The sequence below is a fragment of the Hermetia illucens genome, chromosome 1, assembly GCF_905115235.1.
Source record: "Hermetia illucens chromosome 1, iHerIll2.2.curated.20191125, whole genome shotgun sequence".
NCBI classification, from domain to species: domain Eukaryota; kingdom Metazoa; phylum Arthropoda; class Insecta; order Diptera; family Stratiomyidae; genus Hermetia; species Hermetia illucens.
This window is the reverse complement of record NC_051849.1, coordinates 50,179,754-50,195,525: the sequence shown is the minus strand read 5'-3', so window position 1 is coordinate 50,195,525 and position 15,772 is coordinate 50,179,754.

Here is a 15,772-nt window from a genome sequence, read left to right as displayed (position 1 = left end):
TAGAATGAATCCTTCTGCTGCATCATTCAAATAAATGAAAACATAATGTGACTGTTTCTCGTTGCTGTAACGACCTTATGTCCTTTAGGACTTAGCGAGCTGACATACGTTACTTGGAGACATCTATTGCGAGGCTTTTTTCATTTTTCTGTTCTATGATCAATTTCGTTTTAAAGTCGTCTATACATGTTGGAAGCAGCTTTTATACAGTATCATGTGCCGCCTTTGAGGTAAATTACGTTGCTGATCACTTTCGTTGAAGTAAGACAGACACAAACTCGTAGTTGGAGTCAACTGATTAAGGAAGTAAAAGCCATCTGGCAACCGAAATCGACTGTTTTGACCACTTTATTTTGTTTACCTTAGATAACATCTCCACAGGCGAAAATGTTGACCATGTATGAGATCCTTTACCAACAAATTGTTGCCTTATCAACACGTAAAATACTAAACCAGGTTGACTAGTATGCAATTAGTAGAAAAAAATAATAATCGCCACTAGTTATGTTACCCGACGTTGATAACATCTACAAAACTACAGCCACCCTCGTAGCACAAAGGACATTTACTTTAACACTCAGTTACCGGCAATACACATATCCTTTCTCATTCTCTTTCTTTTGATGCTTATTTTTTTTTTGTTCTGTTAAAACGGAAGCACATGGTACCAATTTTTTCTGCCTCTATTAGGACAGATGTCGTTACATAGTTCCGAGTAGCGGAATGAACGTCCTGCAGAGACAAGGAAAACTTAGAAATAGAAATAATTGCAAATGACCCTCCCGCGTGTATATCTACATTCAAAGTAGTGCCCACCAGTTGCATTTTATGAGAAAGGAAAATGTGAGTGTACGTGTTATTTGCGGACGATGATGTAATTGAGGTATAAACGGAAATTTAACTATAATGAGAGGTGTAAATAGGAGGGAAAATTCTGGCGGAGGAAGCATTTGATATAGACCATAATTTCGCTATATGGGACATGCTGACGTTCTGTAAATGTAACATTTTTTGTTGGAAAGGTTAGGGCATGTGAAAACCTAGGCCGTAGGGAGAAAATTCGGGCCCAGGGTAAAAATAATTCTAGCCTTCAATATCCATTTAACTTCAGCTTCGTTTTACAGAAATCTAGCTCCAAATTTGACAGGCTTTCAGCTCATCAACAACCATCAATAGTCATTATCCATCTCAGCCCTTTCCCTATAGTTCCTAAAGACTGCAATAAGATGGCACGCCTGGTAGATTACTTGCTGCTACTCCTCTGCAAACATATATGGCCTTGTCCTGTTTCAAAAGCTTTATTAAGAATGTCTTGTGAAACTGAAGTTTTGCTATCCCATAAACTACTACTTGTGTTCCGTGGTAGCTCATCATTATTGAGTGGCCCCTTTACAACCTTCTATAGACCCTCCACAAACTTCGTTCGTGAGTGCGTTTCTTCACACAGTTCATTTGAAGTCATTCTAGGCTTCTTTATAAACTCGCTCTTTCCTTGTTGAACAGTCTTACTTACCATCCACTGAGCAATCGTTTCATTCGATGGCATAACCATCACTTGCATTGGCCAGCTCGGCGCTCTTCTTATGTTTACAGGTTCCTTACATGCTCTTGAGTTGTCTGGCAGTTGCTGTCGGAATAATCCAATGTTATCCACCAGCGCAGTGCTAACAAGTGTCAGTTTCGCAACTGATGCAGATCCTCCACCTTCGTTGTTCAGTATGACGCCTAGTTGGGCAAAAGCTAACAACTGGTTATGTTTTTTTAGCCTCTGCTGATCAGAAGAGCACAAATAAGTCCTTTCCCTAAGCTTACACATAGCTGCTTCAAGAAATGTCTAATTTTGTTAAATACACTTTCTTGGTTTTCCTTCTGGTCTATTTTCTTGAGCTCTTGGTTTAGGTGGGTCGACAAATAATCAATGATTTGGCGACCCATCACAATTCATGGCTGTATCGAATTTGTCACACCTCTCTTTCCTTGATTGCTCTGTGCACTTTTTTCTTTTCTCTATAGCAACACAGGTCCTATTAAAATCTTGTAGGCCTATTTTATTTTTCAGTGAACCTTTCTTTAGTTCGCATAAAATGCCTTACGAACAACCATGATTCCTTACCTTCCTAGGCAAGCCAACTGATGCCTTAAAATTATATTCCGTCTATGGTGATGTTCTGCCTCAACGTAGATGCTTCCGCGTTTGGATCACACATTTAGTTTTCGACTCGTTGACCCCAAAACGACGCGCATTGTTCAAACCTTTATACCTATGTTCTCAACAGGTCTGTAGATTTTGTGAGCAGCGTACCACTGCTGCCAACTGATCTCACTTCGAGAGAAGACCTCAAAGAATTTCACAGTTGCATTTCTCACTTCTTCTTTCAATTATTTGCATATACATATATAGATGAGTGGTTGCTTCGCCTAATAAAATAGCATACGTAAGTCCGCATCTTTCAGAAAACTAATTTCAAACCCAAATTTTGATTCCCAGCTATCTTAATTTCCATGTTTCGATATGTTTTGTGGGTCGACTTTGAAGATTTGAAGAAATACTACCGTGGAAATTCAAGAATTTGTAGACATTCAAATCTTAGATAAAATTGTAGGCAGATCTGTCCTTTATGAGCAATCTCACCAGATAAACTTATTTGTGCTGATAAGCGGTGCACACTGATAGGATTTTATAGTTGATATTCGACAGCTCATTCAAGTCCAAGTTCCGCCAGTTCTTCGAATTGGTGACTCTTAGATTTGCAAAATTGGAAAAGAAGCAATACCAGGTATAGTGACATGTTTACCGTATTCAGTGGTGATCAATAGATTTATGATGTCAGGTCCATATCCACTAAAGCCTCCTCCTACATTATTCTCCTTTGGTCACTGAAAACACAATTATCTGGACTTTTTAAAAGCTGAAATTTGTGGGCATTTGGACTATAGTTTTAAATGCGGTCACAACCACACCCAGACTTTCTTTAATGTTTCTAGAATTTGAACGGTAGATGTAGGGTTAGGAGAGCTTTCTTTTAGTGAATCTAATGCGCCTTAATTTATTAGAAATTTTTGGGGGCTATGAAAAGTAATATTTTCATGACAGTGCTCTTCCATCTTCTCAAGTCAGCAGTGCAATATCAACAGTACTGTCCTCAGCACACCAGGGACTTCGGCTGCAATGACCATTTTTTGACACAAAATTGAAAGACAGTCGTACTCGGAGTTATTGTAGATGAAAATACGTGGCTTTCTTATTTCCCTATCTTGGTAATCGGTGAAAATTTCAATGTTCTTCCTAGTACTACAGCCCGTTTTCCCAACTCATTGCCTACAGTTCTCTTGGCTCAATCACCGCATCTGTCAGCTCTTTATACGTACTAAGTTGCCCATCTTTTTTTCGGCTCCTCAACCATATGGATATTCTTGAGTTATCCATGTGATCAGTCCATTTGAAGCTTCTGCATTAAATCGCTTTGGACACTTCCGGGTCGTCATATACACCGTGCAGCTCTCTGTTACACTTGATTCATCATGCTCTTGAACTGCTTCGAAGAGTTTCTTAAGACCTTTCAAAGGCGTTCGGTAATTTTTCACAAACCTGAATGAAAAGTTCAAGATTTGCATCCATAACACAGACCTGATTTGTTTCACATACATGTGAGCTTCGTCGTCCTTCGTAATTATATTTTCCGAGTTGCATTCACCAAACTAATTCTTTTCCCAAGTTCCTCCCAAAGTTGCTTCTGACATGATTCTGGTAGGGTCCTTACTCGTGCCCATTGAGTCAATGCTTAGTCTTTTAATGGGTTGGCTTTATTTTCGAACAGTGTAGATATGAGACACCGATTAATGACTCTAACTAGATCGCAATCAGGGTTGCAGTTCGCCCCTCGGTGTGTGCAAATGTCGGGCATTCTACTGGCCTATAATTTCTGAATAAGTCCATAGTCAATCACCTCCACGCGTCGTTAAAATCGACAAATAATCTTTTAATATTATTGTGAACGTACGGAAAGTTTCAAGACGACTGTCCAAGTCATCTTAAGTTACCTAATCCTTATTTTCAGTAATGGTGTGCATGTTGACTACCAATAGTTTAAGAAACTTCCTCCGTATTCGAGTCGCACACAGTCGTTCGTTAATTTTCGAGGAGGGTGTTTGGTGTTCGAGGTATGTACAAGCATCGTATATTGCAGGATCTAATAGAGTAATCCAGTATCCGTTTGCATGCTCACTACAGTCAACAACCGTCCTTTGCCTTTTCCCGAGTTGCCTCGGCATTAAGTTTGGACCTTAAACTTTCACAATAACCCCGGGTACAAGTGTCTTGATACGGTTTTGTATTTTGTTCAGAAAGACCATCCTTTCTGCAATTTATAGGGCAGCCTTTGCGAGAGAGTAGCGTTTCAGTGGGATGTGGAAGATACTGCACGACATGCAGTTGACGTTTGATTACTGATATTCATTTTTCGTGGAGATAAGCCGCACTATAATATTATATCTTCGACCCTGCCTTATTCTTTTTTCAAACTGACTGGCCCAAGTTCGTTCAATTTTTCATTTTCCATTGATGGCTACAATGCCAAAGGATCCTCGTCTTCAATTGGAAGAAGCTAAACGGGTGCATGAAGTACAATGTACGATTCTTCGATTGGTTAAGGGTCATAGTTTAAGAAACAATATTGCATTAAAGTCGTTGTCAGGATCTTCATATTACGCTTCATTTCCAACGAGGCTCGAATTAGTTGGCTCCCACATGATAATTTCTTTCAGTCGATCGAATTTAAACAAAAGCGTGCGACAGTTCCACATAAACCCGATCGATTTATCCCAGCCCGTAGGAGCAGTTTGCTGTCGTAATATACTATATTCAAGGCTGCCATTAATTGATCCTCCTCTTTCGCGAGACAAGATTTTTAAAGGTGGCGACACTTTCATCGGCAATTCATTGCTCTTGGCAGTTTTAGTCCTTCGGTTAATTTATTCAGCCATCGGTACAGAACTTAATCGTTGGACTTCAGGTTTTCCAACCCAGTTTCCCGGAATATAGGTGCGTTGAGGATGCGCTTTATTTTATTTATTTTTTTCTTTATTTATTTTATTAAATACTGATTTATTGTCGCAAACTTTGATAGAGATTTTAACCTACTAAAATTCGAAACAGATTTAGCCTGTGAAGATGACTTTTTGCCGCAATTATTATTGGTTTCCGTGGCTTTGCTAATTTATAGTATATCAAGAAAGGGGAGTCTAGTGAGGATTGGAAATGGGAAAGTGAATCTTGCACGACGTGCGCCAGTTTGCTCAGGAGGAAGCACGTTGTGGATACGGAGTAGCCAAGTAGGTAAAGGGAATGAGGACTTGCGAAAATTCATTCCTCGCTAACATCAGGCACCTAGCGACGAAGCGGTTCGGGTGCAATAGACGCTTTTCAAGGAATTTTACCGCGTATCTAGTCATGAAGCCATCGATACGTAACGGAGGTTTCATAGTCAATTTTTTCCATGCAATTCCCCCCATCCTCCGGACAAGGCAGAATCAAGAACGTCACCGAGAACAAGAATATCGGTGACAAGATTTACCCCTACCAGGCTCGACGCCAGCATCTTATTTGCATGACTTAAGATGCAGTAAATTCGCACGAAATTGATAAGTTTGAACTGCTATAACTTTGACACTAACAGCAGGACTTCCATGAACTGATTGTACGTGTGCGCGATACTGCCTTCTACGTTGGTGTAATTGCATTTAGCACTTCTAGCATGAACTCCTGGGGGTCAATTTTTAAAGCTGGTAATATACTATTGGTAATTTTTTTTTCTTGAGGATGCAGGGAGTCCTGTGTCCGTACCACTTGATGACGGACCGGAAGAGGCAGAGGTGAGGCAGCGTCTGATGAGTTGCATTTGCCCTGGATGAACCCGTTAGTAAACTTTAGTATAATTTTGAGAGAGTTTGGGTTGCGCAGTTTCTGAAAATGAATCCTTCCTCACTTTTAAGTGCGCACATTTACATTCAATTTACATCAAAAGTTTCAGAAAGTACTAATCAGCGTAGACAAATTTTGCATCCCCCTTTGCATGTATTATTTTTTTTTTTCATCTACATTGTTGTGAAATATTCTAAACATGCATCTGCTGGAAACGAAAATGAAGATAGAATAAAATCTCTTTTGCTCTTCTGAGATCGGTGCTTCCTATTTGAGTGTGTCTTGGAGAGGAAGGGAAAAGCTGGTTCCCAAAATATCAATTTAAGAAAAAAACAACTATATGCCTTTTAATTATAAAATCAGCAGCCATTTCCCAATCTTTTATTTTCGCAACCTGCCAAACAGTAGTTAAAAAAAGTACATTATTTGGCTACTTCTTGATCAATTTTGTTTGAATGATGTGTAATATCATTGAGATCCCTTTGTGGACGTCGAGCAACTTGGTTTCTTTCGGGGTAGTTTTCCAATTATTTTTCGATGTTTTGTAAATGTTGGATAGAGGACACAATTCTCAATTATTTCAATTCAAATTTAATCCCATCAACTCTATTAATCAAAACCTCCTTACATATGTTTAGTTTCTAGAACTTTTTGATGATTGAGTGTCTTCCCAAAATTTTAAAAATATTTACTTTCTTTTTAGGTGACTGCAACATGCAAAGCAACCACAAATTAGGTCAACTGAACTTCTTTCCCATCAACTCTAAAAAGTATTTGTAAAAGTTACTATAAAGCATATGGAGACAGCTTTTATGACGGATCTTCAAAAAACCGAGAAAGTTTTACTAATTAAACCAGTTCACACTAAATCTGCGATTTTGAACAAATGGGCCTTACCTAGGATATAGCAAAGAGCAAATAGAGCCCAGAGGAAAAGAGAACCCTCATTTTTGCTGCTGCAAACTGAACTAAATAAAAGTTTCAATAACAATTCTCTGCCAAAACAGGTGTTTAAAATTGCTTAAATAAGTTCTGAGGCATTTATGACTTCCCTTTTTCCTACGAACGTAATTCTTGCCGACCTCACTTGACAAGTTGATTCTCTTATTAGAGAACTACAAACATTTAAGGGGATACGTTAACATCTGTCGACTGGCTTGATCAAACATAATGCTGTCTTATCAGGATTTTGGATGATTACAGGTTCCACTTTATTTAGTATTTAGTTTTCATTGTTTTTCTGGGATTTTTTATGTATAAGGTTTATTGTTAGGTTTATATTTAGGGTTTTTATCCAGAAACTTGTTTGCTTCGGTTTATTTCTGAAAGTTTATTTGCATAAGTTTGAATTCTTAGGATGTTTAGGGTTTATATAAATTTTATATAGGTTTGGGGGTTATTTTTTATGTGGGGAACATACGGTATTTTTTTTTTTTTTTGGAATATAACATTTTGACTTTGAAAAATTAATTAAGCTTAAATACAAACATAATTTAAAACTAACGAAGTATTATATCCCCAAAAATGAATCAATTCACATTTTTCCTACGTTAGGAAAACTGTGAACATATTTTCCAACTAAGTCCGATGTTAAGTTTTCACCAACCCAACTAGTAAGTAGTCAAGTTTTCGAAAAACGTTTGAGAGATTGGTATAGAAATCACTATATTTTTTGCTACTATTGACGAAAGTCTATATTAAAGCCGGAAAAATTTGCACTTTATATTAACCTCCCAACAAATGAGATTAAGTTCTTAAACATGCGAGGAATCCAGCATAATATTCCCAGACAATTCACGTACATGGTTTAATTATAATTCAATATCCGCTTAGTTATCACATCCCGAAATATCATTCAAAAAAAAGATATTTCGAAAAGATATCTTTTGCTTGCTGAGCACATTTAAAAGTTGTGCTATTTTAAGTGATATTTTCTGGTTTCCATCAAGATTAGACTAGAGTCATGAAGCCATTTAAACTCAGTATTGTTGAAACTAGCTACTGCAAAGTTTGGTTTGATTGCTGGGCTGTTACATAATTTAATGAATTTATCCGAAAATTTTGCAGAATAATCATTTGTTTTATTTTTACAATAATTTTTACCGATGGTCCTCACTATATTTTAAGAATAAAATCACCAAGGGGAATTGTTTGCCACACCTGAAATATTCTCTTATTAATATAAATTCTTATATCATATTACAATCCAATTCATTTTATAAGATGTGTATTTCATTTCATTATAATTTCTATCATGCAGTTTATCTTATAATATAATTATCTTTGTTCACCAATATAATTTTCATCGTTTTTAGATAGTTATTTTCTTTTATCATTCTCTCTATTGAGCAGACATAATGAATTACATACTCCTATAGCATCCGCATGAAAAATATTAAATAGATTTCATTTCTCTACGTTTCGATTATAGTTTTCTCTTATAAAAAATACTAGCAGACTATGTCAATAAAGTTACCCTATTACCATTAACCCTTTATGTTAAGTTTCTGTCCGTCTTTAGTTATCGGTTGTTCTTTAATTCTGTGTCGACTGTTTCTGTTTTCACAATGTTGATTTTGTAATTATAATAGTTGTTGTGTTATATTTTAGTGTTAATTGTTATTGTTTCATTTGAATTGGTTATTATATTACCTTGTTTTCCCAAAAGTTGAATTATTTTCGTTCTCATACTTTAAAAGCCTTATCATTTTGCCTTAATTTATTTTGTTTTTCAATAATTGTCTTTATTTTTTTCACCATTCCTTTATCAAAACATCTGCCTTAATAATAATGTTAATAAATCAGATATGAATCATTATTATGATAGTTGTTCACACGGCATTTTCTTAACAGGTCAAGTCAAATGTAATTATAGACAAAGAAAACACATTTTATACTCCTTTTAAGTAGATTATTCTCGTAAATACTTTTTTCCGCAACATTATTAAAGTCTCTGTTTCCATTTTTAAAAACTCTCCTAAAATGTGTTTTCTATTTGAAAAAGCATGGAAAAGTTTTTTAGTTACGTTTAGTTCAAACCGGTTAACATATCTTTCTATTCCAGGATTGTTATTTCATATTGCAATTTGCCTTAAATATTAAATACTTTTATTTTGAATTCCATTTATTTTCTTCAATGTCGTTATTTTCTCAGTTGCCTTAAGTTTTAAATTTTATTTTATTTCCATTTATTTGCCTTAGTTTGACAGTTGCCTTAGATTTCAAAATTTTTGTTCCCATTTTCAATTATCTGACTTAGTTTTATTTTGTTTTCAATTGCCTTAAATATTAGATAGATATTATTATTTTCATTGCCATTTACTCATCATAATTTGATCATTCCTTATTTATTTTTCCATTAATGCAAGTCTATTTTTCAAAACATAATTTCAGAGTTTAATCTTACTTTTATAAGTTTCAATTTGTTGAATATTCTGCTCGTGCCTTCGCGCTGTTATTTTTGTTACTCCCCTGAATAACATGTTATTTGTTGTTACATTTATTTTCATTGTTTACATCTGACATAGTCTGCGGTAATGTTTCCGTTTAGTTATATATCTTTTTTGTTGATTATATTTTTACAACGCACATGCAAAATATAGGGTCAACAAGGGGTTTCTATAGGGTTCATGTGGTTGAAGTAGATTACGTTAAAAGTTATGTCATTCCTGAATTCAATTTTGCATGAAAATTGTATTAAAATAATTGAAATCTTTTATAAAAATTTGGAAACTTTATTTTTCATAAAGTTTGGGATATTTTTGGTATATAGTAGTAAATAAAGACACAAAACACTTTCACACGAACACGAACTACAACTCTATATTTTCATAAACATAAATCTTCACATCCTAAATAATTTTTATTTGGAGTTAATGCATTTTTTATTTTGAAATTCCATTCTTTTAACATTCTTTCTTGTGATGGCAAGCAACCACTTTATGGTTGATTCAGTTATTTTGGCTAGTTTTTAGGGCATTTTCATAAATAACTCTTGTGTTCGAGTTTTATACGAGTTTAAGGTTTGTCTTTAGTTTTTAAGATTCTTTTTACGATTTAAAATTTTTAAAAATAGAATCTCAACAGTTAAAACACAAATGATGACACACAAATTGTTGAATGCCAAATAAATTGGTTGTCATTATATTTTCATTTCTTTGAAGGTCCTCTAAAAAGCTGTTGAAATATAAAAAAGTATAAGTCCAAAGAGAAGAAAACACCAAAATCGGAAGTTCGTTTGTTTTAAAAATTCTATTGCTTTGTTGCACGATCATTATGTTCACTGTCAGTTTCTTGTTATTTGTTATTATAGTTTATAAAGTTGTTAACTAATTCATAAGTACAACCACAACGAAAACTACCAAATCATTCTGTTTAAAATATTGTTTTGTTTCACTCTTTTCCGTTATGTTTTTCGTTAAACTCATGCTTTTGTTCGTATTCGTTGAGTTTTGGAATTGATATCTTGTGTTCTCCGTTAATCTGTTTCCTGTTACCAATTGTTTTGTTTCGTTCCAATTGTCCTTGATGAGTTTCACAGATTCAATTGATTTTGATTTCGTTAATGTTAAAAATTTGTTGTTCAAGGTTTATGTTAAGTTTCCTCAAATCCACAAAAATGTATTTCAAATTGATCTCTGATGTTGTTTATTGCAAAGAGGGCCGTTTTGTTGAATAAACATATATGAAAGTGTGTCATCAATTCAAAATATGGCGAAGAAAGATTATGTAAACGTACATTATTCCATAGAAAATTATATGCTGCTGATAATAATTTGACAATAACAAACATTACAAAAACAAACATACTTGGAGTGTAAAACCTAACGAGTAATATTATAAGCGTGTGTTTAGCTGTAAGATTTGTGTTTAAGCAAAAGAGCGTGAAAACAGTGTTTTAATAAAGGATGACAAAAATGAATTGAAAAATTGATGCTTTTTATTTAACAAACCAGAGGATATTTTTTTAGATATTTTTCAGCATATAAGTTTGGGGTGCAGATTTTCCCCAATCTTATATACGGTAAATAAAATAATATTTGAATCTTCCGAGATTACTATTATTCGCAATTTATTTATTTATATTAAGATTGTACATGTTCACACTTTTATTTCACGCTTATCCATGTTTTTGGTCAATTCAGTTGTTACTTTACTATTTTTATGTCTTTCGCTGGTCTTCGGATAAAACTCCAGTGTTTTTAATGAGAATGTTGACAAAATATCATTGCTGACATTTGTCACCCCAGTCTCATGTCAGTCCGTCAGCGAATTCATACTGGTGCTTAGGTTCGCGTCTCCCATATTCCGTCACACAAGTAATAAGTAAAACGGAAACGGAAGTTGGACGCTTCAAGTATGAAACGTTTCGGGCCTTTTCTCACTTTTTTCTCCTGGTCCTCATAATCATGGTGAGAAAGAGAAAAAACTAGTAGCCACTATATCCTTAAACAAGTCAGGAAACCGGAAGCTTAATACTTCAGGTACGAAAAGTTTCGAGTATTGCTTATATAAGCTTATTTGGCATTTGTCCCATTTGTTTATGCATTTAGTTTGCCAGACTATATTACTACAAATTGATGGGTCTAGGATAAACTTAAGGGGGGGTTCCCAGGCAACTTTTAAAAATAGACTTATAATAAATATGGTAATATGCTATTACTAACTCTTCCCCTTTACAACCAATGTCAAAGTTTCTTCCTCCTTTCATCCTCCTTTTGCATTTATTGGAACCGCCCCCTAATCCCAACATGGAACTATGTTACTCATTGCATGCGAGAGGATATACCGGTCCCATCTTTCTACCAAATTTTGTATCAATATAGTTGGAATTTTAAGAAGGTTTTAATTTAGTGTTATTGGAAAAAACTCTGTTCTGTGCAAGGAACCCTTCAGCAACTTCCACCCCCTCGAAAAACAACTGTGATAGAATGTTAGACCCTACCTCTTACCAGCGCACAAAGAACCTACTCGTTCGCGATGGACGAAGGGAACCCCTTCTAGTTACTCACTTCACAACAAGTACTTTAGTCTCCACCTTTGATTCATCTTCCAACAGCAGAGTTAGAACCACAATTGCCTATAGATAATCCTTCTACACCTGGAACTTCTATACCTGTCATTTTTTGGTCAATTTCATAGCGTCTTTGACTTCCTTGGCCCCCCAAACACCGAACTGCGACCGAGCGTCCATCTCTTGCTTACACCTTGACCTGAACTGCATTGCTGACCTGAACAAGCATTGCTCCACTGATTCTTGCAGGGATGAAAAATCGCCACGTGTTGTCCATGGCGTACTCCACATTTCAACGACTTACGCTTATGGCATTCTTCTCAATGCCGAAACTTATGGGAGACGGACAACACATAAAGCTTGCAATACCTTAGCAGTTCCACCTTCTTATTGCCGTCTAGTAATTTCGGGCATTTGAGAACCCTATGATTCTCCATACATATAAAAGGCGAAAACCATTTTTTACCTTCCCTATCAGTCTTTGCGAATGCCTGGATGGATCAAGTGGTTAGAGCGCTGGGCTGACTTAGCGGAAGGTCGCGGTTCAAATCTCACTGGTGGCAGAAGGGTTTGTTATCGTGACTGGACGTCTGATACCAGTCGACTCAGCTGTGAATGGAGTACCTGAGTCAAATCACGGTAATAATTTCGACGATCTGAACACTTTGCCCTCTAGAGTATACTGTGGTGTACCGTTACGGTCTTGAATGAAGTGCTCTAACACACTTCCCTGATTCTGTATGGATTGTTGCTTATTGTCAGTCTTTGTAGTGGAGTCAATCTCTCTGTCGGCTTTTTTCTTTCCGCCAAGGTTCTCCTCCCTTTTATTTGCTATTTAACCTGAACCTGTGGCAGTCGGGGACCCACTAGCGGTTATTGTGATGCAGCGATTCCGCAAAAATTGGTCTATATGATGTACAGTAACGGGTTGTCCGGGGTTGCTCAGAAGTGAGTCGAATTCCCTTCGAGTAGGTATATCCACATTACGGGTGAGAACAGAGGGGATGAAAGGCACACCCTCCAGAGTTTTCTGGGTAATTGACCACCGATCCATGGGGTTCAGTACCTTATTTTCAACCAGCGCTCGGCGATCACCATAGCATCGATAGTGGAGTTTCTAAACCGTATCCAAGTTCTCCCCGGACACACCCAAGTGCTCCACGATCCGCTTAGCATCACCCTTTAATTGCTCTCGGCGCAATAGACGGAATTGATAGTGATCCGGAACGATTCAAGTTTACTGAGGTCCCGGAAAAACGAAGCAATTTCTGGAACTGGTGGTCTAGGACGATATCCAAGATTCCGGGATGGTATCGGGCTTCGAATCAGTGGAGCTCCCTCATGCAGATTCGCTGGGAGGCCTCCTTCGGAAACCTTTGCTTCACCACTTGACCTTTGCCTGACCCCTCCCCCTCCAACGGCGCCTTCTGCGGCAAGATTGCCGTCCTCTTGGACGATGTCTCGATGTATTCGAATTATAAATTCCTTCGTTTTCGCGCAGCAACTCTAGCTTGGTTATCTTTCTTCTTTACGTGAGGTACTGAACGATACTTTTCTCATTTCCTCTGCCTTTCGCAGTTTCCTTTGGATAGGTGCGATCATGAAATTCATCGCATCCCAGTGCTCTTGATATGCTAATGCTCTTCGCACTAGATTCTCTGGTTCCAGTACTTGCCCTTGAATCCTCTGTAGGTTCTTCCTTTCTTTGGAAACTCATACTGGTTATGACCATCTAGGTGGCTTTGCCTATTCTGGCATTAAATTTGATGCTCCCCCCGTCTCCTCGCCAGTAATCGCAAATTGGCGGTCACCAGTGGCGTAGTACCATTGACTTTTCATTGCGAAATCAATGCCCTTGTCATCCAAGAGAGTCATATCGATCGACACTCGCTGCTCTCCAACAACAGCCGTATGTTAAGGAATATCACCGTGACGGCGATGACTTTTCACCAGACAACATTGAAAAAATTGGGCTTATTATTTTTAAAATCTTTCTTTTTTTATGGGTGGAGGGGGAAAAATCTTTAAAAGACGCTGCTTTTCAATACAGGGGATTAGTGTATGGGTCCAGCGGCCTTTTCAGAATTATCCCACTGTTGCTGCCATCTTCTGTACAACTCCTTCCTAGTAGCTTTTCGGAAGACCGCAATCTCTTCGCCCGGATTTTTCCTCCTTACTCGGAGAGAGTGCGCCTCATTTGCTAGGAACATCCAAGGGAATCATCTCCGCGATGACACACACTGTCTCACCCAATTCTGTCCTATAAGCGCTGCACACCCTCAGTACGATTGGCAAGTATGCCGAATTCACCCTTGTCTGGTTCGCCATGTTATCTAGTGCTCTCGCCCAGACAGGAGTCGCATATAACAGGGTGTAATATTAGACATCATCCTTGTTAGTGATGAGGTGGCTTCTGCTTGCTTTCCGCACGCATAGTCCAGGTGTCCCCAGTTTGGCATGAATGGTTTCACTTCCATACAGTTCCACGTCTTGGTGTTGTTTCACAACTATTACCACCGCCAGATCTTCTGCAATACCAATCAATGTTGACTCCTTTGGCACGCGAACGCCGAGCACTCCGCCCTAATTCAGAGCTTTGGAAAACTCCTTCGGCCAGCCGTCCGCCTCGTACCGAAGCGTTCCCTTCGAGAGGCAACTCTCGATTGCTCGAGCTAAGTAATCTGGAACACCTAGTTTAAGCAGGGTGCCTCCAACCACGCTTGGCCGAGGCATTCTAGATATTCAGTGTCACAACCGCGAAGCACTTCCCTGCGACAGATACCTCCATAGCCAGGCCCATGATTGTTACTATTGCATCGACCATAGACCGCGCTCTTTGAAAGCCATACTGTCGCAACGAACCTGTTGTATATCACCACCCCCTGCCCCATAGTGTATAAAAGATAGATAGGGCGAGATGACGAGGGTGCACCAGTTGGTTTATAGGGTTTCGATAGTAGAACCGACCTCTGCCATTTCCACTGGGCGGGAATGACTCCTTCCACCATGCATGATTCACAGACAACTTCAGGGCTTGGTTCGGAATCCCGGAGCTTTATTGTCCTCAATTCATCCACAAATCTCCCGTAGTTCCTCCTCGGCATGGTACAAAGCTAAGTCGTATCGACGACGCAGCCTAGCCCTCTGCCTCGGAAGGTCGCCATGCATCCAATGTTGGCTATAACTAAGGTTTCAAGCAGATTTGGCTCGCGTAGGTTTCAAACAGTTTTAGCCCCTGGTGTTCGTCACTCAAAATCCCCAGTCCAAGGCCCACGTTTTGAAATAGACAACAATAATTCTGGAGCTGTTGTCTTTTGTGTATAAGTCGTCTAGCATATCTCCATATTGGGCTAATGTTGCAGTAGAAAGAGCGCATCAGCTGCACAAATCTTCCATTTCCTTTTGTGCCGTCTTTTGCCGCCTACCTTTCTTCATTATTTGGGTTTACGAGCTATAAATTCTTCTCCTTTTGTCAAAGTTGGGGCCCTAATCGAAGAACTACCCGAAACTTTCGTCGCTCCAGCTTTCTTCGACGTAGAGTGTTTTTTTCTTTTGGGCCGCTTGCTGGGCATCAAAGTATTTACTTATTCCGTCGTTCCGTTTTTCGCGTGATTGGTCACATGACGCTTGGACGTGTTTTTCCTCCATCGCCCAAATATAATGCCACGTGTCAGCCCTGTTATTTTGGTAGATATTCCGCCTCTCCTTGATGAGTTCATAGAGTTCTTTTATGCCTTCTCTCAATGCTGTTTCAGTTTGCTGCCTTCTACGCCCATCTTTTGCAGCATCAGCAATCTTGTCAATCCGGGGACTATACAGGTTCCTTTCCGAATCCCGCG